The sequence below is a fragment of the Pleurodeles waltl genome, unplaced genomic scaffold, assembly GCF_031143425.1.
Source record: "Pleurodeles waltl isolate 20211129_DDA unplaced genomic scaffold, aPleWal1.hap1.20221129 scaffold_67, whole genome shotgun sequence".
Classification (NCBI taxonomy): domain Eukaryota; kingdom Metazoa; phylum Chordata; class Amphibia; order Caudata; family Salamandridae; genus Pleurodeles; species Pleurodeles waltl.
In genome coordinates, this window is record NW_027150384.1 from 314848 (window position 1) to 341531 (window position 26684).

General features: G+C 44.3%; 5 non-coding genes across 5 annotated transcripts; all 5 read left to right on the top strand.

Moving 5' to 3' along the window:
- Positions 1 to 5608: 5608 nt before the first annotated feature.
- TRNAD-GUC (transfer RNA aspartic acid (anticodon GUC)) lies at positions 5609 to 5680 on the top strand. The gene has a single exon. It is a non-coding gene; the product is annotated as a tRNA-Asp (tRNA).
- Positions 5681 to 12288: 6608 nt separating this feature from the next.
- Positions 12289 to 12374, top strand: TRNAY-GUA (transfer RNA tyrosine (anticodon GUA)). The gene is given in 2 exon segments: positions 12289 to 12325; positions 12339 to 12374. It is a non-coding gene; the product is annotated as a tRNA-Tyr (tRNA).
- Positions 12375 to 12737: 363 nt separating this feature from the next.
- On the top strand, positions 12738 to 12809 carry TRNAD-GUC (transfer RNA aspartic acid (anticodon GUC)). The gene has a single exon. It is a non-coding gene; the product is annotated as a tRNA-Asp (tRNA).
- Positions 12810 to 19335: 6526 nt separating this feature from the next.
- Positions 19336 to 19421, top strand: TRNAY-GUA (transfer RNA tyrosine (anticodon GUA)). Its single transcript is given in 2 exon segments — positions 19336 to 19372; positions 19386 to 19421. It is a non-coding gene; the product is annotated as a tRNA-Tyr (tRNA).
- A 363-nt stretch (positions 19422 to 19784) lies between these two features.
- TRNAD-GUC (transfer RNA aspartic acid (anticodon GUC)) lies at positions 19785 to 19856 on the top strand. The gene has a single exon. It is a non-coding gene; the product is annotated as a tRNA-Asp (tRNA).
- Positions 19857 to 26684: the final 6828 nt, after the last annotated feature.

Consider the following 26684-nt stretch of genomic DNA (forward strand, 5'->3'; position numbering starts at 1 on the left):
TCCATGGGCTCTTGGCTAGGACGTTAGACTGAAGCTCTAAAGATCCCAGGTTTCCACAGTGACTTTTTGTTTGATATCCATTACCTTCAGTGCTGAGTAGTCAAACTTTAAACCCTCTCAAACTTGGTAAAATAAAACATTACTTTAACAACATCAATCTATTTCCCTCCACATTCCAGCTTCTTTCTTTCTTGAGTCTCAGAACTGAGAGAATACTATCACAGGCTGTAAGTTCACTGCTAAGAGGAAAGTTTTACTCCTTGTATGAAGGTCCGAAAGAGTGGAGTGCAACTTTCCACAAACTACTATTTAAATACAATCTCCCGGACCTTCCGTAACCTGAGTCTAGACAGAAATATTTAGAATTCTTCTCTGAAAAAGTGGCAACCCTCCTGCAGGGCTTGAAAGCAGACAATACTCATCATTAGAATCCACAGCCAGCAACACTAGAAAACTGCCACTCATGACCAAGTTAGCAGCAAGTTGGGCCACGGGGATGCTCTCTATGCTTGAAACATCAGATAACTCACTAGAAAACTACCTGGAAGTTGGCACCCAGACTCATCCTCAACCTCCCGCTCTGAATTCACATCTCACCATACCTCAGAGAGCTCCACTGTCTCCCGAAACAGAAATGAACTAATTTCAAACACCTTACATACACATTCAAGGCACAACACAACGTAGGCCCCACCTACTTGACCAGTTGCTTCTCTTTCCACAACCACCAAGAGACTTCCATCTACTCAGGGCTCCTACTCACACACATCCCATACATACAGAGAACCAGATCAGGAGGATGGGTGTTCTGTTGCATCACTCCTAAAGCATGGAATGGACTCCCATTTCACACAAGAGCATTTTATTCTCTTTTTCAATTCTGCAAGAAGTTGAAGACCTGCGTTTTTAATAAACCAACCTACCTTAGACAGGGCTACACACACACACGCCTGCTCAGCGCCAGGAAACCCTTGCAGGTGATTGCGTGCCTTACAAATACCCATTACGTTACAGATGCACCCCCAGGGCTCCACCAGATGTTTCACAGCAATGGGTGTGACAGAGCATAACATGGCTGTGCCTTTATGCTTTCTTTGGTAGAAGAGAAGGACAGCATTTACCTTCATATATTGTGTGAAAAACTATACCCATGTAAATGTGATGCATTAAAAGACCACAACATTATGGTGCCTTTGTGAGTGATATTACACTTGTTAGATATAAACTGCTTTTATGAAATGTTAACCAGATGCATTTATACCTTGGTATCTTAACAAATGATATATTTTATAGTCACTCATCATTTACTGTGTTTAAGACAATTGCATTTGTAAAAACATAACTAAAATGTGCTTCCATTCCATTGTTCAAGCTGGAGTTAAGGTCTGCCAATTCCTATGTTTAATTTCAACATGAAACTTGCTTTGTTTGTGCGCTATTTTTCTTTCGTCTGCAGGTGATAGGTAAGGAAGAGAGAGTTGGGTTGCCAAGGACGAAACTTGGTAACAAGGAGCTACAAGAACGGCTCCCTTACTATATTCCTGGGCATGGATGTAATCCAAGGTGGAGCAGATGTGTTCAGAAGAGGATAAAAGTGAATTGGACATAATTCACAATGGTGTCTTGTTAGTAATTGTTTCTTTGGGTGTGATGTCAGCTACTGGAAGGCTCTGGGGTGATTAAAGTGTTGTTCAGTTAGGCAGAGATTCAGAATCTTTTTGCCCCCTTGACTAGAGTGGACTCTAAGGGAAAGATAACTCTCCTTGACTAAGTGGCAGTCGCGACTCACAGGGGTTACCAGAGGTGGGGTGGAGAGCGGGGTGTGGGGAGGCAAGGAGAATATTAACAATATTAAAAAGTTAAAAAACTAAAAACTTACCTGCTCCGTCGCACCGCTGCTCCTCCGTCAGCAGCAGGCTCCCAGCCTGCCCTGCGGCCAATCCTGACGCTGCTCAGAGAAGCGTTAGGATTGGCTGGGAGTGCCCAGCCACGGCGCTCCCAGACAGACTGGGAGCCTGTGCCTGCTCTCTCCAGCCCGGCAGCAGTGTGCCCCAGATGGCCGGCCAAACACACATGTGCACTGAGGGGAGTGCACAGTGCACTCCCCTCACTGCTCGTCACCCCCAATGCCCCACCCCTTTATAATTCTCAGTATAATGTACATGCGACATCAGCTCACGCGAGTTTCTGTAGTGTAGTGGTTATCACGTTCGCTGCCCCCGTGAAAGGTCGCGGGTTTGAAACTGGGCGGAAACACTTTTAACACTTCCATCTACCTTGTTCTGCATTATTATTAATATCTATGACCACCTAACTTGTTCTGCATTATTAATATATATGACGAGCGATACTTCTGTGCTACAATTTTAATTGATATCATCCATATAGTAACATATTTCAAATAAACAAGATAAGCAACGCATAGATGATGTAAACTGTGCAAAAGATATTAGCTCGCTTGTAATTAGTACGGGACTGAAAATTTTAAAATAATACAAAACTAAAGAAATGAATGTTAAATTATTAAAACTACAGCAGGTTCTACCGAGATTCAAACTCAGATCGCTGGACTCAAAGTCCAGAGTGCTAACCATTACACCATGGAACCTTCCATTGACAAGCATGAGGTGTGTTAGTAGTGAAATGACAGTATCCTGTAGTGTGCACGTCTCCTTGTAAAAGTCCTGATGTTTTTCAGATGTCAGGTTATTAATGGCAAGGAACACAAGCATTGGCAAAGCCAATAGGTATCGCCTATGTGATAGCTACTGGTTTTGCCAGTGATTTAGCCATGCTGCAACATGGCTGAAAGTAAAGGAAAAAAGCTGTATATGACACAGCCAGCATTGATCACTTCATAGTGCTTTTTTTTACATTCATCCATGCTGCACTGAAGCCAGAGCTGCTGTACAATGTGGCTAAAAAAACATTCACAAAACCAATAGATCCCACATAGGCAAGATCTATTAGCTTTACCAAGGCTTGTTTGTCATCTGGAGCCATTGTGGTACTGCCATGAAAGAGCTGCCAACAATAGCCAGGCCCTGTTCATACTGCAATTCGGGTCATCATTCACACTGCTGTCAAGAAACCAGTAATGTTTTATAAAAACACAGCTGAGTGATTTGAGCTAAAAAAAAAGTGTTTGCTCCTTAAGTGCATTTTTCAGTCCGGGGGGGGGGGGGATTACATACATTGCAGTGTTGAACCAACGCTTCTGCATTTCTGGGATGCATATGTTACACTTATACTGATCCTGTTTTGTGATGACATTTGTGGCATATCAACGTGCTAAATAAAAAGACATTTGCGCTGACTAACCAGGGCAAATACGTTCAAATGACGATGCCCAATTGCTGTAGCATCAGTGCAGGGTATGTAATGTAGCGCCTGGGGTCTAGCTTCTATGCCCCAACCATAATCTCCCTTCTGGTGATGCGTGTCACGAGCTACACTTTATGTGGAAGCGCGAGGGATGCCTGAAGAAGTCAAAGACACGCAGGCAGCCGTGGGACTGACACTGTGCTCGAGAGCGCCTAGCAGCAGAGTTTCTAGGTGCTTCCAGGGGTGAGATGATGGCTGTCAGGCCTTTGCTGGGAGCCAGGGGGGGACGAGGAGTTTTCACAACAGATGCTTGTCTCAAAAAGGTGGGGTGGGCTAGGGCAGAGTCAGTCATGGGCATCCTCCAAGATGGCTCACTAGTAAAGTGCCCCCTGCTTGTACCTGAGCATGACTTACAGGTCACATTCTTAAATCCGAGCCGAGTGGGCTCAACGCTTTTCCCTCACAAGGTATATAAAGTGGCTGCTATGAATACTGGTTATTTACGGTGCTATGAAGGTGACATATGGAAATAGCAAACACTTTAGAAATCAGGTCACTTTACTTTCCTTTTGTTGCACAAGAGCACAGAACCGGATGAGCAGCTCCTCACGTGCACTGTGGCTGGCCAGGGATGGACACTTTACAGAACCAGTGCTGAGCCTCTTAAGCAGAGCTGGATCTGTTCAAGTCTGTGCAAACCCTGGGCCTGCTCACAGCCTGGCAAGCTGCAGACAATGTTGGGTGCAGCCTTAAATGTGAAATCGTTCCAAGTTGCCACTGTTTGTAGTGAGTTTAACAGACACTGTCTCTGGCTTCCTTCCTGCACGAGGCCAGGTAGGAAGCAGTATCACTCCCCCCATCCTGTGTGTTAGAGAATGGTTTCCATTGCAGTGGGAGGCGGGGCCGTCCATGCCAGGTTTTCAAGGTGACCTCGGACGAGCTTAATATGTAACTGTTGTTCATTTCTGGCAATCATATATATATCTTGTGGATATCCTGCAAATCCGGCATGGATCCGACTCTACTGGACTTATGTTGGGCACCCTTGCACTAGAGCAAGGTTTTTTATGTAAAACTGGTAAGTGTTAATATTGTCATTGTTCACGCCTTCACCAATCACAGGGGGGGCAACATGCCTGCATCCTCACCGCACACTCCCTATCATTCTTACACTGAGCGCCAAGCTTTCCAAAGTTTAAGAATCTACACAACTTTCAGCATTCCAGCTGAGTTCATTGGCCGACATACTTGTTGTGATGGTTTTGCCATTTTATTTCCTGAGCTGTACTTTTCTCAAGAAAGTTAGTTCCCATTATTTTTAATAAACCATTGAGAATGCTGAGAAATCACTTTGTGCGTCTGCGACAAGACACATTTATTTTTTTGAATTCTAAGTAAAGGTAATCAAGATGGAAAGACAATGGCTGTATGACTGACTTCAACAGAAAGCCCTCCCCCATGCTTGCTGCTGAAATATTCAGATATTAGAAAAGCACTGAAAATGTGCATTGCTAAAGCGGCATGTGTTTTCCAGAGTACGCAAATGAAGAGGAAAAGCACGCCTTGCCAATTAAAATGGCGAGTCACCCTTTGTAGTTATTGTGCGATGAGTTTCCAAAAAGTACTCAGGTGGTAGATGAAATGATGCTGATTGTAGGTTTGTGCTGTTGGAGAATGAGATAGGCATCTGAAAATAAACAGCATGCATCCTGAAGACACAGCTTGATATGTGACCTCGGTCTTTAAATGCCCAGCACACATACACATGGTCACCATGGGCCCCACTGCTGGCAGGTACATAACCTGAAGGCTGCAGTCACATGATGCTTCCGTCCCTTCGATAGCTCAGTTGGTAGAGCGGAGGACTGTAGTGGTGAAGCTGATATCCTTAGGTCGCTGGTTCAAATCCGGCTCGAAGCATTTTTTTTTCGTATTTGCTCTTCATATTTCTTTTCACATTCTGAAATTAAAATACGCCATGTTTTGAAGCAACGACGCTAGAGCTTGACAATTGTTTTTGTCTCCCCCATTTTTCTCAGATGGCACCAAGAAGTGAATTTAGCCAGAGCAGAAATGGACGGAGGTGCAGCCGCTGATCCCAGTGACTGTCAGAGAGAGAAAAGGAGGAGTCTGTGCAGAGGAAGCTGTAAATCAGTGATACAAAGAGAGCGGCTCTTTCCTTGCACAGATGGGGTCAACACTGACATGTATGTGGGTGCAGCGCCCCCGGCAGGGGGACAGGTAGAACAATCAGTAGGAGGTCAGGTACCAGTGAGTCATCAGTTCCTCGTTAGTATAGTGGTCAGTATCCCCGCCTGTCACGCGGGAGACCGGGGTTCAATTCCCCGACGGGGAGACTATGTTTATGACTTAACCATGTGTACACTTTAGAAATACATTTTGTTATTTGTTTCGTTTACAATCTCGACATTTTAGAAGTATTGCGATTTAATGTATATGAAGTGCACTGTATAATATGATCAGTGGCAGCATATAGAATTGTAATAAATACCAACACCGAGGCGCCTCTAGCAGAGCGCTGGAAGGCTTGGAAATCCAACAGAGAAAGCTTTCAACATGAAGGAATCAAGTTTTGGGAACACATTTGTACATTTTGATTTTAAGTTATGGACCACTTTGTCGACAGCGAATGTTTAATATTTACAGAAAAACAAAGTACTATGTGGTGAACAATTGGTACTGGCTGTTTTGCTTGATTATCAATTCCACGTAATCGCGTCATGGTTAATTTCAAATTTATTATAAGCTTCATCACTATTACTTTTTCTAGTTGCGCCTCTGATTTTCAACTAAAACTATATATCATCTATACAAACAATTAGAACCAAACTGTATCTTTTTTAATAACGAACGTACTTTTCTGAAATTGGAGTGAATGCAAGTTGTAGTAACGAAGAAACGTAGGCTTCCGGGTAGTGTATTGGTTATTCATGTTTTTAGGGTCGAGCCTGCGTTGCATGCGCTCGCGCATGCGTATCGCAGCGAGACGCTTTAGTGTTTAGAAAAGGGCTCGGAGCCCTGTCAACGTCACGTCAGTGTTTTTTATTGGTACGTGGGCTTGCCTAATAAAATCCGCTTGCTTTCATTAGTCGAAGGCACGCATAGGTCATGCCTTTTCCGGTGGCTCGCCCTCCTCCAGCGCAGCGACCAAGTACAGAAAACATGCGAGGCTCGCTGTTTTCCATCGGGCTCATGGACTTCTTTTTCTCTCATTCACGAGCGCGATCTCGCTTGGCAGAAGTCGAGCACTTTACATAATTAACTTCACTTTTTCGGGTTATGTACATAAATGCACTTTTGCCCGATAGGTGAAAAGTCGGGTTAGGAGTTTACAACGCGATCAGCTGTAACATGAGCAAACGCGAGACCCGTTGCATTGCAAATGCTTGTTTTAATAGTTTGTGTCTCCGTCAAGTATTCTCCATCTATTTAATGTAAATCTATTTAATGTGCAGTATCTCTTTCTTCGTGGTCTCCATGAATGCAGTGTGTCTTCCATGTCTGGTGTTTTATTCTGGCTTTTTGTATATCTTGGTCAGTCGGCGAAAGCGTAGGTTTAAGCCTGTGTGGTGATGTCTGGTCCACACTGCTGTAAAGAGAGCAGCGACCCCCGGCGAGGCTTCTTTCAGACTAAGGGGGGAGGTGATGAGAGACCTGGACACCTGTAAAGATACCTGTGAGCTCTCCAAAACAACAGAGCCCCTCCATGGGCTCTTGGCTAGGACGTTAGACTGAAGCTCTAAAGGTCCCAGGTTTCCACAGTGACTTTTTGTTTGATATCCATTACCTTCAGTGCTGAGTAGTCAAACTTTAAACCCTCTCAAACTTGGTAAAATAAAACATTACTTTAACAACATCAATCTATTTCCCTCCACATTCCAGCTTCTTTCTTTCTTCACCCCTCATTTCTTTCTGAGCCCCCTTCAGTCCGTCTTTATTTTCTTTATTGGAACAAGTTTCTCAAAGCCCTACTCAGTGTGAGTCTCAGAACTGAGAGAATACTATCACAGGCTGTAAGTTCACTGCTAAGAGGAAAGTTTTACTCCTTGTATGAAGGTCCGAAAGAGTGGAGTGCAACTTTCCACAAACTACTATTTAAATACAATCTCCCGGACCTTCCGTAACCTGAGTCTAGACAGAAATATTTAGAATTCTTCTCTGAAAAAGTGGCAACCCTCCTGCAGGGCTTGAAAGCAGACAATACTCATCATTAGAATCCACAGCCAGCAACACTAGAAAACTGCCACTCATGACCAAGTTAGCAGCAAGTTGGGCCACGGGGATGCTCTCTATGCTTGAAACATCAGATAACTCACTAGAAAACTACCTGGAAGTTGGCACCCAGACTCATCCTCAACCTCCCGCTCTGAATTCACATCTCACCATACCTCAGAGAGCTCCACTGTCTCCCGAAACAGAAATGAACTAATTTCAAACACCTTACATACACATTCAAGGCACAACACAACGTAGGCCCCACCTACTTGACCAGTTGCTTCTCTTTCCACAACCACCAAGAGACTTCCATCTACTCAGGGCTCCTACTCACACACATCCCATACATACAGAGAACCAGATCAGGAGGATGGGTGTTCTGTTGCATCACTCCTAAAGCATGGAATGGACTCCCATTTCACACAAGAGCATTTTATTCTCTTCTTCAATTCTGCAAGAAGTTGAAGACCTGCGTTTTTAATAAACCAACCTACCTTAGACAGGGCTACACACACACACGCCTGCTCAGCGCCAGGAAACCCTTGCAGGTGATTGCGTGCCTTACAAATACCCATTACGTTACAGATGCACCCCCAGGGCTCCACCAGATGTTTCACAGCAATGGGTGTGACAGAGCATAACATGGCTGTGCCTTTATGCTTTCTTTGGTAGAAGAGAAGGACAGCATTTACCTTCATATATTGTGTGAAAAACTATACCCATGTAAATGTGATGCATTAAAAGACCACAACATTATGGTGCCTTTGTGAGTGATATTACACTTGTTAGATATAAACTGCTTTTATGAAATGTTAACCAGATGCATTTATACCTTGGTATCTTAACAAATGATATATTTTATAGTCACTCATCATTTACTGTGTTTAAGACAATTGCATTTGTAAAAACATAACTAAAATGTGCTTCCATTCCATTGTTCAAGCTGGAGTTAAGGTCTGCCAATTCCTATGTTTAATTTCAACATGAAACTTGCTTTGTTTGTGCGCTATTTTTCTTTCGTCTGCAGGTGATAGGTAAGGAAGAGAGAGTTGGGTTGCCAAGGACGAAACTTGGTAACAAGGAGCTACAAGAACGGCTCCCTTACTATATTCCTGGGCATGGATGTAATCCAAGGTGGAGCAGATGTGTTCAGAAGAGGATAAAAGTGAATTGGACATAATTCACAATGGCGTCTTGTTAGTAATTGTTTCTTTGGGTGTGATGTCAGCTACTGGAAGGCTCTGGGGTGATTAAAGTGTTGTTCAGTTAGGCAGAGATTCAGAATCTTTTTGCCCCCTTGACTAGAGTGGACTCTAAGGGAAAGATAACTCTCCTTGACTAAGTGGCAGTCGCGACTCACAGGGGTTACCAGACGTGGGGTGGAGAGTGGGGTGTGGGGAGGCAAGGAGAATATTAACAATATTAAAAAGTTAAAAAACTAAAAACTTACCTGCTCCGTCGCACCGCTGCTCCTCCGTCAGCAGCAGGCTCCCAGCCTGCCCTGCGGCCAATCCTGACGCTGCTCAGAGAAGCGTTAGGATTGGCTGGGAGTGCCCAGCCACGGCGCTCCCAGACAGACTGGGAGCCTGTGCCTGCTCTCTCCAGCCCGGCAGCAGTGTGCCCCAGATGGCCGGCCAAACACACATGTGCACTGAGGGGAGTGCACAGTGCACTCCCCTCACTGCTCGTCACCCCCAATGCCCCACCCCTTTATAATTCTCAGTATAATGTACATGCGACATCAGCTCCCGCGAGTTTCTGTAGTGTAGTGGTTATCACGTTCGCTGCCCCCGTGAAAGGTCGCGGGTTTGAAACAGGGCGGAAACACTTTTAACACTTCCATCTACCTTGCTCTGCATTATTATTAATATCTATGACCACCTAACTTGTTCTGCATTATTAATATATATGACGAGCGATACTTCTGTGCTACAATTTTAATTGATATCATCCATATAGTAACATATTTCAAATAAACAAGATAAGCAACGCATAGATGATGTAAACTGTGCAAAAGATATTAGCTCGCTTGTAATTAGTACGGGACTGAAAATTTTAAAATAATACAAAACTAAAGAAATGAATGTTAAATTATTAAAACTACAGCAGGTTCTACCGAGATTCAAACTCAGATCGCTGGACTCAAAGTCCAGAGTGCTAACCATTACACCATGGAACCTTCCATTGACAAGCATGAGGTGTGTTAGTAGTGAAATGACAGTATCCTGTAGTGTGCACGTCTCCTTGTAAAAGTCCTGATGTTTTTCAGATGTCAGGTTATTAATGGCAAGGAACACAAGCATTGGCAAAGCCAATAGGTATCGCCTATGTGATAGCTACTGGTTTTGCCAATGATTTAGCCATGCTGCAACATGGCTGAAAGTAAAGGAAAAAAGCTGTATATGACACAGCCAGCATTGATCACTTCATAGTGCTTTTTTTTACATTCATCCATGCTGCACTGAAGCCAGAGCTGCTGTACAATGTGGCTAAAAAAACATTCACAAAACCAATAGATCCCACATAGGCAAGATCTATTAGCTTTACCAAGGCTTGTTTGTCATCTGAAGCCATTGTGGAACTGCCATGAAAGAGCTGCCAACAATAGCCAGGCCCTGTTCATACTGCAATTCGGGTCATCATTCACACTGCTGTCAAGAAACCAGTAATGTTTTATAAAAACACAGCTGAGTGATTTGAGCTAAAAAAAAAGTGTTTGCTCCTTAAGTGCATTTTTTAGTCCGGGGGGGGGGGGATTACATACATTGCAGTGTTGAACCAACGCTTCTGCATTTCTGGGATGCATATGTTACACTTGTACTGATCCTGTTTTGTGATGACATTTGTGGCATATCAACGTGCTAAATAAAAAGACATTTGCGCTGACTAACCAGGGCAAATACGTTCAAATGACGATGCCCAATTGCTGTAGCATCAGTGCAGGGTATGTAATGTAGCGCCTGGGGTCTAGCTTCTATGCCCCAACCATAATCTCCCTTCTGGTGATGCGTGTCACGAGCTACACTTTATGTGGAAGCGCGAGGGATGCCTGAAGAAGTCAAAGACACGCAGGCAGCCGTGGGACTGACACTGTGCTCGAGAGCGCCTAGCAGCAGAGTTTCTAGGTGCTTCCAGGGGTGAGATGATGGCTGTCAGGCCTTTGCTGGGAGCCAGGGGGGGACGAGGAGTTTTCACAACAGATGCTTGTCTCAAAAAGGTGGGGTGGGCTAGGGCAGAGTCAGTCATGGGCAGCCTCCAAGATGGCTCACTAGTAAAGTGCCCCCTGCTGGTACCTGAGCATGACTTACAGGTCACATTCTTAAATCCGAGCCGAGTGGGCTCAACGCTTTTCCCTCACAAGGTATATAAAGTGGCTGCTATGAATACTGGTTATTTACGGTGCTATGAAGGTGACATATGGAAATAGCAAACACTTTAGAAATCAGGTCACTTTACTTTCCTTTTGTTGCACAAGAGCACAGAACCGGATGAGCAGCTCCTCACGTGCACTGTGGCTGGCCAGGGATGGACACTTTACAGAACCAGTGCTGAGCCTCTTAAGCAGAGCTGGATCTGTTCAAGTCTGTGCGAACCCTGGGCCTGCTCACAGCCTGGCAAGCTGCAGACAATGTTGGGTGCAGCCTTAAATGTGAAATCGTTCCAAGTTGCCACTGTTTGTAGTGAGTTTAACAGACACTGTCTCTGGCTTCCTTCCTGCACGAGGCCAGGTAGGAAGCAGTATCACTCCCCCCATCCTGTGTGTTAGAGAATGGTTTCCATTGCAGTGGGAGGCGGGGCCGTCCATGCCAGGTTTTCAAGGTGACCTCGGACGAGCTTAATATGTAACTGTTGTTCATTTCTGGCAATCATATATATATCTTGTGGATATCCTGCAAATCCGGCATGGATCCGACTCTACTGGACTTATGTTGGGCACCCTTGCACTAGAGCAAGGTTTTTTATGTAAAACTGGTAAGTGTTAATATTGTCATTGTTCACGCCTTCACCAATCACAGGGGGGGCAACATGCCTGCATCCTCACCGCACACTCCCTATCATTCTTACACTGAGCGCCAAGCTTTCCAAAGTTTAAGAATCTACACAACTTTCAGCATTCCAGCTGAGTTCATTGGCCGACATACTTGTTGTGATGGTTTTGCCATTTTATTTCCTGAGCTGTACTTTTCTCAAGAAAGTTAGTTCCCATTATTTTTAATAAACCATTGAGAATGCTGAGAAATCACTTTGTGCGTCTGCGACAAGACACATTTATTTTTTTGAATTCTAAGTAAAGGTAATCAAGATGGAAAGACAATGGCTGTATGACTGACTTCAACAGGAAGCCCTCCCCCATGCTTGCTGCTGAAATATTCAGATATTAGAAAAGCACTGAAAATGTGCATTGCTAAAGCGGCATGTGTTTTCCAGAGTACGCAAATGAAGAGGAAAAGCACGCCTTGCCAATTAAAATGGCGAGTCACCCTTTGTAGTTATTGTGCGATGAGTTTCCAAAAAGTACTCTGGTGGTAGATGAAATGATGCTGATTGTAGGTTTGTGCTGTTGGAGAATGAGATAGGCATCTGAAAATAAACAGCATGCATCCTGAAGACACAGCTTGATATGTGACCTCGGTCTTTAAATGCCCAGCACACATACACATGATCACCATGGGCCCCACTGCTGGCAGGTACATAACCTGAAGGCTGCAGTCACATGCTGCTTCTGTCCCTTCGATAGCTCAGTTGGTAGAGCGGAGGACTGTAGTGGTGAAGCTGATATCCTTAGGTCGCTGGTTCAAATCCGGCTCGAAGGATTTTTTTTCGTATTTGCTCTTCATATTTCTTTTCACATTCTGAAATTAAAATACGCCATGTTTTGAAGCAACGACGCTAGAGCTTGACAATTGTTTTTGTCTCCCCCATTTTTCTCAGATGGCACCAAGAAGTGAATTTAGCCAGAGCAGAAATGGACGGAGGTGCAGCCGCTGATCCCAGTGACTGTCAGAGAGAGAAAAGGAGGAGTCTGTGCAGAGGAAGCTGTAAATCAGTGATACACAGAGACCGGCTCCTTCCTGGCACAGATGGGGTCAACACTGACATTTCTGGGGGTGCAGCGCCCCCAGCAGGGGGACAGGTAGAACAATCAGTAGGAGGTCAGGTACCAGGGAGTCATCAGTTCCTCGTTAGTATAGTGGTCAGTATCCCCGCCTGTCACGCGGGAGACCGGGGTTCAATTCCCCGACGGGGAGACTATGTTTATGACTTAACCATGTTTACACTTTAGAAATACATTGTGTTATTTGTTTCGTTTACAATCTCGACATTTTAGAAGTATTGCGATTTAATGTATATGAAGTGCACTGTATAATATGATCAGTGGCAGCATATAGAATTGTAATAAATACCAACACCGAGGCGCCTCTAGCAGAGCGCTGGAAGGCTTGGAAATCCAACAGAGAAAGCTTTCAACATGAAGGAATCAAGTTTTGGGAACACATTTGTACATTTTGATTTTAAGTTATGGACCACTTAGTCGACAGCGAATGTTTAATATTTACAGAAAAACAAAGTACTATGTGGTGAACAATTGGTACTGGCTGTTTTGCTTGATTATCAATTCCACGTAATCGCGTCATGGTTAATTTCAAATGTATTATAAGCTTCATCACTATTACTTTTTCTAGTTGCGCCTCTGATTTTCAACTAAAACTATATATCATCTATACAAACAATTAGAACCAAACTGTATCTTTTTTAATAACGAACGTACTTTTCTGAAATTGGAGTGAATGCAAGTTGTAGTAACGAAGAAACGTAGGCTTCCGGGTAGTGTATTGGTTATTCATGTTTTTAGGGTCGAGCCTGCGTTGCATGCGCTCGCGCATGCGTATCGCAGCGAGACGCTTTAGTGTTTAGAAAAGGGCTCGGAGCCCTGTCAACGTCACGTCAGTGTTTTTTATTGGTACGTGGGCTTGCCTAATAAAATCCGCTTGCTTTCATTAGTCGAAGGCACGCATAGGTCATGCCTTTTCCGGTGGCTCGCCCTCCTCCAGCGCAGCGACCAAGTACAGAAAACATGCGAGGCTCGCTGTTTTCCATCGGGCTCATGGACTTCTTTTTCTCTCATTCACGAGCGCGATCTCGCTTGGCAGAAGTCGAGCACTTTACATAATTAACTTCACTTTTTCGGGTTATGTACATAAATGCACTTTTGCCCGATAGGTGAAAAGTCGGGTTAGGAGTTTACAACGCGATCAGCTGTAACATGAGCAAACGCGAGACCCGTTGCATTGCAAATGCTTGTTTTAATAGTTTGTGTCTCCGTCAAGTATTCTCCATCTATTTAATGTAAATCTATTTAATGTGCAGTATCTCTTTCTTCGTGGTCTCCATGAATGCAGTGTGTCTTCCATGTCTGGTGTTTTATTCTGGCTTTTTGTATATCTTGGTCAGTCGGCGAAAGCGTAGGTTTAAGCCTGTGTGGTGATGTCTGGTCCACACTGCTGTAAAGAGAGCAGCGACCCCCGGCGAGGCTTCTTTCAGACTAAGGGGGGAGGTGATGAGAGACCTGGACACCTGTAAAGATACCTGTGAGCTCTCCAAAACAACAGAGCCCCTCCATGGGCTCTTGGCTAGGACGTTAGACTGAAGCTCTAAAGATCCCAGGTTTCCACAGTGACTTTTTGTTTGATATCCATTACCTTCAGTGCTGAGTAGTCAAACTTTAAACCCTCTCAAACTTGGTAAAATAAAACATTACTTTAACAACATCAATCTATTTCCCTCCACATTCCAGCTTCTTTCTTTCTTGAGTCTCAGAACTGAGAGAATACTATCACAGGCTGTAAGTTCACTGCTAAGAGGAAAGTTTTACTCCTTGTATGAAGGTCCGAAAGAGTGGAGTGCAACTTTCCACAAACTACTATTTAAATACAATCTCCCGGACCTTCCGTAACCTGAGTCTAGACAGAAATATTTAGAATTCTTCTCTGAAAAAGTGGCAACCCTCCTGCAGGGCTTGAAAGCAGACAATACTCATCATTAGAATCCACAGCCAGCAACACTAGAAAACTGCCACTCATGACCAAGTTAGCAGCAAGTTGGGCCACGGGGATGCTCTCTATGCTTGAAACATCAGATAACTCACTAGAAAACTACCTGGAAGTTGGCACCCAGACTCATCCTCAACCTCCCGCTCTGAATTCACATCTCACCATACCTCAGAGAGCTCCACTGTCTCCCGAAACAGAAATGAACTAATTTCAAACACCTTACATACACATTCAAGGCACAACACAACGTAGGCCCCACCTACTTGACCAGTTGCTTCTCTTTCCACAACCACCAAGAGACTTCCATCTACTCAGGGCTCCTACTCACACACATCCCATACATACAGAGAACCAGATCAGGAGGATGGGTGTTCTGTTGCATCACTCCTAAAGCATGGAATGGACTCCCATTTCACACAAGAGCATTTTATTCTCTTCTTCAATTCTGCAAGAAGTTGAAGACCTGCGTTTTTAATAAACCAACCTACCTTAGACAGGGCTACACACACACACGCCTGCTCAGCGCCAGGAAACCCTTGCAGGTGATTGCGTGCCTTACAAATACCCATTACGTTACAGATGCACCCCCAGGGCTCCACCAGATGTTTCACAGCAATGGGTGTGACAGAGCATAACATGGCTGTGCCTTTATGCTTTCTTTGGTAGAAGAGAAGGACAGCATTTACCTTCATATATTGTGTGAAAAACTATACCCATGTAAATGTGATGCATTAAAAGACCACAACATTATGGTGCCTTTGTGAGTGATATTACACTTGTTAGATATAAACTGCTTTTATGAAATGTTAACCAGATGCATTTATACCTTGGTATCTTAACAAATGATATATTTTATAGTCACTCATCATTTACTGTGTTTAAGACAATTGCATTTGTAAAAACATAACTAAAATGTGCTTCCATTCCATTGTTCAAGCTGGAGTTAAGGTCTGCCAATTCCTATGTTTAATTTCAACATGAAACTTGCTTTGTTTGTGCGCTATTTTTCTTTCGTCTGCAGGTGATAGGTAAGGAAGAGAGAGTTGGGTTGCCAAGGACGAAACTTGGTAACAAGGAGCTACAAGAACGGCTCCCTTACTATATTCCTGGGCATGGATGTAATCCAAGGTGGAGCAGATGTGTTCAGAAGAGGATAAAAGTGAATTGGACATAATTCACAATGGTGTCTTGTTAGTAATTGTTTCTTTGGGTGTGATGTCAGCTACTGGAAGGCTCTGGGGTGATTAAAGTGTTGTTCAGTTAGGCAGAGATTCAGAATCTTTTTGCCCCCTTGACTAGAGTGGACTCTAAGGGAAAGATAACTCTCCTTGACTAAGTGGCAGTCGCGACTCACAGGGGTTACCAGAGGTGGGGTGGAGAGCGGGGTGTGGGGAGGCAAGGAGAATATTAACAATATTAAAAAGTTAAAAAACTAAAAACTTACCTGCTCCGTCGCACCGCTGCTCCTCCGTCAGCAGCAGGCTCCCAGCCTGCCCTGCGGCCAATCCTGACGCTGCTCAGAGAAGCGTTAGGATTGGCTGGGAGTGCCCAGCCACGGCGCTCCCAGACAGACTGGGAGCCTGTGCCTGCTCTCTCCAGCCCGGCAGCAGTGTGCCCCAGATGGCCGGCCAAACACACATGTGCACTGAGGGGAGTGCACAGTGCACTCCCCTCACTGCTCGTCACCCCCAATGCCCCACCCCTTTATAATTCTCAGTATAATGTACATGCGACATCAGCTCCCGCGAGTTTCTGTAGTGTAGTGGTTATCACGTTCGCTGCCCCCGTGAAAGGTCGCGGGTTTGAAACTGGGCGGAAACACTTTTAACACTTCCATCTACCTTGTTCTGCATTATTATTAATATCTATGACCACCTAACTTGTTCTGCATTATTAATATATATGACGAGCGATACTTCTGTGCTACAATTTTAATTGATATCATCCATATAGTAACATATTTCAAATAAACAAGATAAGCAACGCATAGATGATGTAAACTGTGCAAAAGATATTAGCTCGCTTGTAATTAGTACGGGACTGAAAATTTTAAAATAATACAAAACTAAAGAAATGAATGTTAAATTATTAAAACTACAGCAGGTTCTACCGAGATTCAAACTCAGATCGCTGGACTCAAAGTCCAGAGTGCTAACCATTACACCATGGAACCTTCCATTGACAAGCATGAGGTGTGTTAGTAGTGAAATGACAGTATCCTGTAGTGTGCACGTCTCCTTGTAAAAGTCCTGATGTTTTTCAGATGTCAGGTTATTAATGGCAAGGAACACAAGCATTGGCAAAGCCAATAGGTATCGCCTATGTGATAGCTACTGGTTTTGCCAGTGATTTAGCCATGCTGCAACATGGCTGAAAGTAAAGGAAAAAAGCTGTATATGACACAGCCAGCATTGATCACTTCATAGTGCTTTTTTTTACATTCATCCATGCTGCACTGAAGCCAGAGCTGCTGTACAATGTGGCTAAAAAAACATTCACAAAACCAATAGATCCCACATAGGCAAGATCTATTAGCTTTACCAAGGCTTGTTTGTCATCTGGAGCCATTGTGGTACTGCCATGAAAGAGCTGCCAACAATAGCCAGGCCCTGTTCATACTGCAATTCGGGTCATCATTCACACTGCTGTCAAGAAACCAGTAATGTTTTATAAAAACACAGCTGAGTGATTTGAGCTAAAAAAAAAGTGTTTGCTCCTTAAGTGCATTTTTCAGTCCGGGGGGGGGGGGGATTACATACATTGCAGTGTTGAACCAACGCTTCTGCATTTCTGGGATGCATATGTTACACTTATACTGATCCTGTTTTGTGATGACATTTGTGGCATATCAACGTGCTAAATAAAAAGACATTTGCGCTGACTAACCAGGGCAAATACGTTCAAATGACGATGCCCAATTGCTGTAGCATCAGTGCAGGGTATGTAATGTAGCGCCTGGGGTCTAGCTTCTATGCCCCAACCATAATCTCCCTTCTGGTGATGCGTGTCACGAGCTACACTTTATGTGGAAGCGCGAGGGATGCCTGAAGAAGTCAAAGACACGCAGGCAGCCGTGGGACTGACACTGTGCTCGAGAGCGCCTAGCAGCAGAGTTTCTAGGTGCTTCCAGGGGTGAGATGATGGCTGTCAGGCCTTTGCTGGGAGCCAGGGGGGGACGAGGAGTTTTCACAACAGATGCTTGTCTCAAAAAGGTGGGGTGGGCTAGGGCAGAGTCAGTCATGGGCAGCCTCCAAGATGGCTCACTAGTAAAGTGCCCCCTGCTGGTACCTGAGCATGACTTACAGGTCACATTCTTAAATCCGAGCCGAGTGGGCTCAACGCTTTTCCCTCACAAGGTATATAAAGTGGCTGCTATGAATACTGGTTATTTACGGTGCTATGAAGGTGACATATGGAAATAGCAAACACTTTAGAAATCAGGTCACTTTACTTTCCTTTTGTTGCACAAGAGCACAGAACCGGATGAGCAGCTCCTCACGTGCACTGTGGCTGGCCAGGGATGGACACTTTACAGAACCAGTGCTGAGCCTCTTAAGCAGAGCTGGATCTGTTCAAGTCTGTGCAAACCCTGGGCCTGCTCACAGCCTGGCAAGCTGCAGACAATGTTGGGTGCAGCCTTAAATGTGAAATCGTTCCAAGTTGCCACTGTTTGTAGTGAGTTTAACAGACACTGTCTCTGGCTTCCTTCCTGCACGAGGCCAGGTAGGAAGCAGTATCACTCCCCCCATCCTGTGTGTTAGAGAATGGTTTCCATTGCAGTGGGAGGCGGGGCCGTCCATGCCAGGTTTTCAAGGTGACCTCGGACGAGCTTAATATGTAACTGTTGTTCATTTCTGGCAATCATATATATATCTTGTGGATATCCTGCAAATCCGGCATGGATCCGACTCTACTGGACTTATGTTGGGCACCCTTGCACTAGAGCAAGGTTTTTTATGTAAAACTGGTAAGTGTTAATATTGTCATTGTTCACGCCTTCACCAATCACAGGGGGGGCAACATGCCTGCATCCTCACCGCACACTCCCTATCATTCTTACACTGAGCGCCAAGCTTTCCAAAGTTTAAGAATCTACACAACTTTCAGCATTCCAGCTGAGTTCATTGGCCGACATACTTGTTGTGATGGTTTTGCCATTTTATTTCCTGAGCTGTACTTTTCTCAAGAAAGTTAGTTCCCATTATTTTTAATAAACCATTGAGAATGCTGAGAAATCACTTTGTGCGTCTGCGACAAGACACATTTATTTTTTTGAATTCTAAGTAAAGGTAATCAAGATGGAAAGACAATGGCTGTATGACTGACTTCAACAGAAAGCCCTCCCCCATGCTTGCTGCTGAAATATTCAGATATTAGAAAAGCACTGAAAATGTGCATTGCTAAAGCGGCATGTGTTTTCCAGAGTACGCAAATGAAGAGGAAAAGCACGCCTTGCCAATTAAAATGGCGAGTCACCCTTTGTAGTTATTGTGCGATGAGCTTCCAAAAAGTACTCAGGTGGTAGATGAAATGATGCTGATTGTAGGTTTGTGCTGTTGGAGAATGAGATAGGCATCTGAAAATAAACAGCATGCATCCTGAAGACACAGCTTGATATGTGACCTCGGTCTTTAAATGCCCAGCACACATACACATGATCACCATGGGCCCCACTGCTGGCAGGTACATAACCTGAAGGCTGCAGTCACATGATGCTTCCGTCCCTTCGATAGCTCAGTTGGTAGAGCGGAGGACTGTAGTGGTGAAGCTGATATCCTTAGGTCGCTGGTTCAAATCCGGCTCGAAGGATTTTTTTTCGTATTTGCTCTTCATATTTCTTTTCACATTCTGAAATTAAAATACGCCATGTTTTGAAGCAACGACGCTAGAGCTTGACAATTGTTTTTGTCTCCCCCATTTTTCTCAGATGGCACCAAGAAGTGAATTTAGCCAGAGCAGAAATGGACGGAGGTGCAGCCGCTGATCCCAGTGACTGTCAGAGAGAGAAAAGGAGGAGTCTGTGCAGAGGAAGCTGTAAATCAGTGATACACAGAGACCGGCTCCTTCCTGGCACAGGCGGGGTCAACACTGACATTTATGTGGGTGCAGCGCCCCCAGCAGGGGGACAGGTAGAACAATCAGTAGGAGGTCAGGTACCAGGGAGTCATCAGTTCCTCGTTAGTATAGTGGTCAGTATCCCCGCCTGTCACGCGGGAGACCGGGGTTCAATTCCCCGACGGGGAGACTATGTTTATGACTTAACCATGATTACACTTTAGAAATACATTTTGTTATTTGTTTCGTTTACAATCTCGACATTTTAGAAGTATTGCGATTTAATGTATATGAAGTGCACTGTATAATATGATCAGTGGCAGCATATAGAATTGTAATAAATACCAACACCGAGGCGCCTCTAGCAGAGCGCTGGCAGGCTTGGAAATCCAACAGAGAAAGCTTTCAACATGAAGGAATCAAGTTTTGGGAACACATTTGTACATTTTGATTTTAAGTTATGGACCACTTTGTCGACAGCGAATGTTTAATATTTACAGAAAAACAAAGTACTATGTGGTGAACAATTGGTACTGGCTGTTTTGCTTGATTATCAATTCCACGTAATCGCGTCATGGTTAATTTCAAATGTATTATAAGCTTCATCACTATTACTTTTTCTAGTTGCGCCTCTGATTTTCAACCAAAACTATATATCATCTATACAAACAATTAGAACCAAACTGTATCTTTTTTAATAACGAACGTACTTTTCTGAAATTGGAGTGAACGCAAGTTGTAGTAACGAAGAAACGTAGGCTTCCGGGTAGTGTATTGGTTATCCATGTTTTTAGGGTCGAGCCTGCGTTGCATGCGCTCGCGCATGCGTATCGCAGCGAGACGCTTTAGTGTTTAGAAAAGGGCTCGGAGCCCTGTCAACGTCACGTCAGTGTTTTTTATTGGTACGTGGGCTTGCCTAATAAAATCCGCTTGCTTTCATTAGTCGAAGGCATGCATAGATCATGCCTTTTCCGGTGGCTAGCCCTCCTCCAGCGCAGCGACCAAGTACAGAAAACATGCGAGGCTCGCTGTTTTCCATCGGGCTCATGGACTTCTGTTTCTCTCATTTACGAGCGCGATCTCGCTTGGCAGAAGTCGAGCACTTTACATAATTAACTTCACTTTTTCGGGTTATGTACATAAATGCACTTTTGCCCGATAGGTGAAAAGTCGGGTTAGGAGTTTACAACGCGATCAGCTCTAACATGAGCAAACGCGAGACCCGTTGCATTGCAAATGCTTGTTTTAATAGTTTGTGTCTCCGTCAAGTATTCTCCATCTATTTAATGTAAATCTATTTAATGTGCAGTATCTCTTTCTTCGTGGTCTCCATGAATGCAGTGTGTCTTCCATGTCTGGTGTTTTATTCTGGCTTTTTGTATATCTTGGTCAGTCGGTGAAAGCGTAGGTTTAAGCCTGTGTGGTGATGTCTGGTCCACACTGCTGTAAAGAGAGCAGCGACCCCCGGCGAGGCTTCTTTCAGACTAAGGGGGGAGGTGATGAGAGACCTGGACACCTGTAAAGATACCTGTGAGCTCTCCAAAACAACAGAGCCCCTCCATGGGCTCTTGGCTAGGACGTTAGACTGAAGCTCTAAAGATCCCAGGTTTCCACAGTGAATTTTTGTTTGATATCCATTACCTTCAGTGCTGAGTAGTCAAACTTTAAACCCTCTCAAACTTGGTAAAATAAAACATTACTTTAACAACATCAATCTATTTCCCTCCACATTCCAGCTTCTTTCTTTCTTCACCCCTCATTTCTTTCTGAGCCCCCTTCAGTCCGTCTTTATTTTCTTTATTGGAACAAGTTTCTCAAAGCCCTACTCAGTGTGAGTCTCAGAACTGAGAGAATACTATCACAGGCTGTAAGTTCACTGCTAAGAGGAAAGTTTTACTCCTTGTATGAAGGTCCGAAAGAGTGGAGTGCAACTTTACACAAACTACTATTTAAATACAATCTCCCGGACCTTCAGTAACCTGAGTCTAGACAGAAATATTTAGAATTCTTCTCTGAAAAAGTGGCAACCCTCCCGCAGGGCTTGAAAGCAGAAAATACTCATCATTAGAATCCACAGCCAGCAACACTAGAAAACTGCCACTCATGACCAAGTTAGCAGCAAGTTGGGCCACGGGGATGCTCTCTATGCTTGAAACATCAGATAACTCACTAGAAAACTACCTGGAAGTTGGCACCCAGACTCATCCTCAACCTCCCGCTCTGAATTCACATCTCACCATACCTCAGAGAGCTCCACTGTCTCCCGAAACAGAAATGAACTAATTTCAAACACCTTACATACACATTCAAGGCACAACACAACGTAGGCCCCACCTACTTGACCAGTTGTATCTCTTTCCACAACCACCAAGAGACCTCCATCTACTCAGGGCTCCTACTCACACACATCCCATACATACAGAGAACCAGATCAGGAGGATGGGTGTTCTGTTGCATCACTCCTAAAGCATGGAATGGACTCCCATTTCACACCAGAGCATTTTATTCTCTTCTTCAATTCTGCAAGAAGTTGAAGACCTGCGTTTTTAATAAACCAACCTACCTTAGACAGGGCTACACACACACACGCCTGCTCAGCGCCAGGAAACCCTTGCAGGTGATTGCGTGCCTTACAAATACCCATTACGTTACAGATGCACCCCCAGGGCTCCACCAGATGTTTCACAGCAATGGGTGTGACAGAGCATAACATGGCTGTGCCTTTATGCTTTCTTTGGTAGAAGAGAAGGACAGCATTTACCTTCATATATTGTGTGAAAAACTATACCCATGTAAATGTGATGCATTAAAAGACCACAACATTATGGTGCCTTTGTGAGTGATATTACACTTGTTAGATATAAACTGCTTTTATGAAATGTTAACCAGATGCATTTATACCTTGGTATCTTAACAAATGATATATTTTATAGTCACTCATCATTTACTGTGTTTAAGACAATTGCATTTGTAAAAACATAACTAAAATGTGCTTCCATTCCATTGTTCAAGCTGGAGTTAAGGTCTGCCAATTCCTATGTTTAATTTCAACATGAAACTTGCTTTGTTTGTGCGCTATTTTTCTTTCGTCTGCAGGTGATAGGTAAGGAAGAGAGAGTTGGGTTGCCAAGGACGAAACTTGGTAACAAGGAGCTACAAGAACGGCTCCCTTACTATATTCCTGGGCATGGATGTAATCCAAGGTGGAGCATATGTGTTCAGAAGAGGATAAAAGTGAATTGGACGTAATTCACAATGGTGTCTTGTTAGTAATTGTTTCTTTGGGTGTGATGTCAGCTACTGGAAGGCTCTGGGGTGATTAAAGTGTTGTTCAGTTAGGCAGAGATTCAGAATCTTTTTGCCCCCTTGACTAGAGTGGACTCTAAGGGAAAGATAACTCTCCTTGACTAAGTGGCAGTCGCGACTCACAGGGGTTACCAGAGGTGGGGTGGAGAGCGGGGTGTGGGGAGGCAAGGAGAATATTAACAATATTAAAAAGTTAAAAAACTAAAAACTTACCTGCTCCGTCGCACCGCTGCTCCTCCGTCAGCAGCAGGCTCCCAGCCTGCCCTGCGGCCAATCCTGACGCTGCTCAGAGAAGCGTTAGGATTGGCTGGGAGTGCCCAGCCACGGCGCTCCCAGACAGACTGGGAGCCTGTGCCTGCTCTCTCCAGCCCGGCAGCAGTGTGCCCCAGATGGCCGGCCAAACACACATGTGCACTGAGGGGAGTGCACAGTGCACTCCCCTCACTGCTCGTCACCCCAAATGCCCCACCCCTTTATAATTCTCAGTATAATGTACAGGCGACATCAGCTCCCGCGTGTTTCTGTAGTGTAGTGGTTATCACGTTCGCTGCCCCCGTGAAAGGTCGCAGGTTTGAAACTGGGCGGAAACACTTTTAACACTTCCATCTACCTTGTTCTGCATTATTATTAATATCTATGACCACCTAACTTGTTCTGCATTATTAATATATATGACGAGCGATACTTCTGTGCTACAATTTTAATTGATATCATCCATATAGTAACATATTTCAAATAAACAAGATAAGCAACGCATAGATGATGTAAACTGTGCAAAAGATATTAGCTCGCTTGTAATTAGTACGGGACTGAAAATTTTAAAATAATACAAAACTAAAGAAATGAATGTTAAATTATTAAAACTACAGCAGGTTCGTACCGAGATTCAAACTCAGATCGCTGGACTCAAAGTCCAGAGTGCTAACCATTACACCATGGAACCTTCCATTGACAAGCATGAGGTGCGTTAGTAGTGAAATGACAGTATCCTGTAGTGTGCACGTCTCCTTGTAAAAGTCCTGATGTTTTTCAGATGTCAGGTTATTAATGGCAAGGAACACAAGCATTGGCAAAGCCAATAGGTATCGCCTATGTGATAGCTACTGGTTTTACCAGTGATTTAGCCATGCTGCAAAATGGCTGAAAGTAAAGGAAAAAAGCTGTATATGACACAGCCAGCATTGATCACTTCATAGTGCTTTTTTTTACATTCATCCATGCTGCACTGAAGCCAGTGCTGCTGTACAATGTGGCTAAAAAAACATTCACAAAACCAAAAGATCCCACATAGGCAAGATCTATTAGCTTTACCAAGGCTTGTTTGTCATCTGGAGCCATTGTGGTACTGCCATGAAAGAGCTGCCAACAATAGCCAGGCCCTGTTCAGACTGCAATTCGGGTCATCATTCACACTGCTGTCAAGAAACCAGTAATGTTTTATAAAAACACAGCTGAGTGATTTGAGCTAAAAAAAAAGTGTTTGCTCCTTAAGTGCATTTTTCAGTCCGGGGGGGGGTGGGATTACATACATTGCAGTGTTGAACCAACGCTTCTGCATTTCTGGGATGCATATGTTACACTTGTACTGATCCTGTTTTGTGATGACATTTGTGGCACATCAACGTGCTAAATAAAAAGACATTTGCGCTGACTAACCAGGGCAAATACGTTCAAATGACGATGCCCAATTGCTGTAGCATCAGTGCAGGGTATGTAATGTAGCGCCTGGGGTCTAGCTTCTATGCCCCAACCATAATCACCCTTCTGGTGATGCGCGTCACGAGCTACACTTTATGTGGAAGCGCGAGGGATGCCTGAAGAAGTCAAAGACACGCAGGCAGCCGTGGGACTGACACTGTGCTCGAGAGCGCCTAGCAGCAGAGTTTCTAGGTGCTTCCAGGGGTGAGATGATGGCTGTCAGGCCTTTGCTGGGAGCCAGGGGGGGACGAGGAGTTTTCACAACAGATGCTTGTCTCAAAAAGGTGGGGTGGGCTAGGGCAGAGTCAGTCATGGGCAGCCTCCAAGATGGCTCACTAGTAAAGTGCCCCCTGCTGGTACCTGAGCATGACTTACAGGTCACATTCTTAAATCCGAACCGAGTGGGCTCAACGCTTTTCCCTCACAAGGTATATAAAGTGGCTGCTATGAATACTGGTTATTTACGGTGCTATGAAGGTGACATATGGAAATAGCAAACACTTTAGAAATCAGGTCACTTTACTTTCCTTTTGTTGCACAAGAGCACAGAACCGGATGAGCAGCTCCTCACGTGCACTGTGGCTGGCCAGGGATGGACACTTTACAGAACCAGTGCTGAGCCTCTTAAGCAGAGCTGGATCTGTTCAAGTCTGTGCAAACCCTGGGCCTGCTCACAGCCTGGCAAGCTGCAGACAATGTTGGGTGCAGCCTTAAATGTGAAATCGTTCCAAGTTGCCACTGTTTGTAGTGAGTTTAACAGACACTGTCTCTGGCTTCCTTCCTGCACGAGGCCAGGTAGGAAGCAGTATCACTCCCCCCATCCTGTGTGTTAGAGAATGGTTTCCATTGCAGTGGGAGGCGGGGCCGTCCATGCCAGGTTTTCAAGGTGACCTCGGACGAGCTTAATATGTAACTGTTGTTCATTTCTGGCAATCATATATATATCTTGTGGATATCCTGCAAATCCGGCATGGATCCGACTCTTCTGGACTTATGTTGGGCACCCTTGCACTAGAGCAATGTTTTTTATGTAAAACTGGTAAGTGTTAATATTGTCATTGTTCACGCCTTCACCAATCACAGGGGGGGGCAACATGCCTGCATCCTCACCGCACACTCCCTATCATTCTTACCCTGAGCGCCAAGCTTTCCAAAGTTTAAGAATCTACACAACTTTCAGCATTCCAGCTGAGTTCGTTGGCCGACATACTTGTTGTGATGGTTTTGCCATTTTATTTCCTGAGCTGTACTTTTCTCAAGAAAGTTAGTTCCCATTATTTTTAATAAACCATTGAGAATGCTGAGAAATCACTGTGTGCGTCTGCGACAAGACACATTTATTTTTTTGAATTCTAAGTAAAGGTAATCAAGATGGAAAGACAATGGCTGTATGACTGACTTCAACAGAAAGCCCTCCCCCATGCTTGCTGCTGAAATATTCAGATATTAGAAAAGCACTGAAAATGTGCATTGCTAAAGCGGCATGTGTTTTCCAGAGTACGCAAATGAAGAGGAAAAGCACGCCTTGCCAATTAAAATGGCGAGTCACCCTTTGTAGTTATTGTGCGATGAGTTTCCAAAAATTACTCAGGTGGTAGATGAAATGATGCTGATTGTAGGTTTGTGCTTTTGGAGAATGAGATAGGCATCTGAAAATAAACAGCATGCATCCTGAAGACACAGCTTGATATGTGACCTCGGTCTTTAAATGCCCAGCACACATACACATGGTCACCATGGGCCCCACTGCTGGCAGGTACATAACCTGAAGGCTGCAGTCACATGCTGCTTCCGTCCCTTCTATAGCTCAGTTGGTAGAGCGGAGGACTGTAGTGGTGAAGCTGATATCCTTAGGTCGCTGGTTCAAATCCGGCTCGAAGGACTTCTTTTCGTATTTGCTCTTCATATTTCTTTTCACATTCTGAAATTAAAATACGCCATGTTTTGAAGCAACGACGCTAGAGCTTGACAATTCTTTTTGTCTCCCCCATTTTTATCAGATGGCACCAAGAA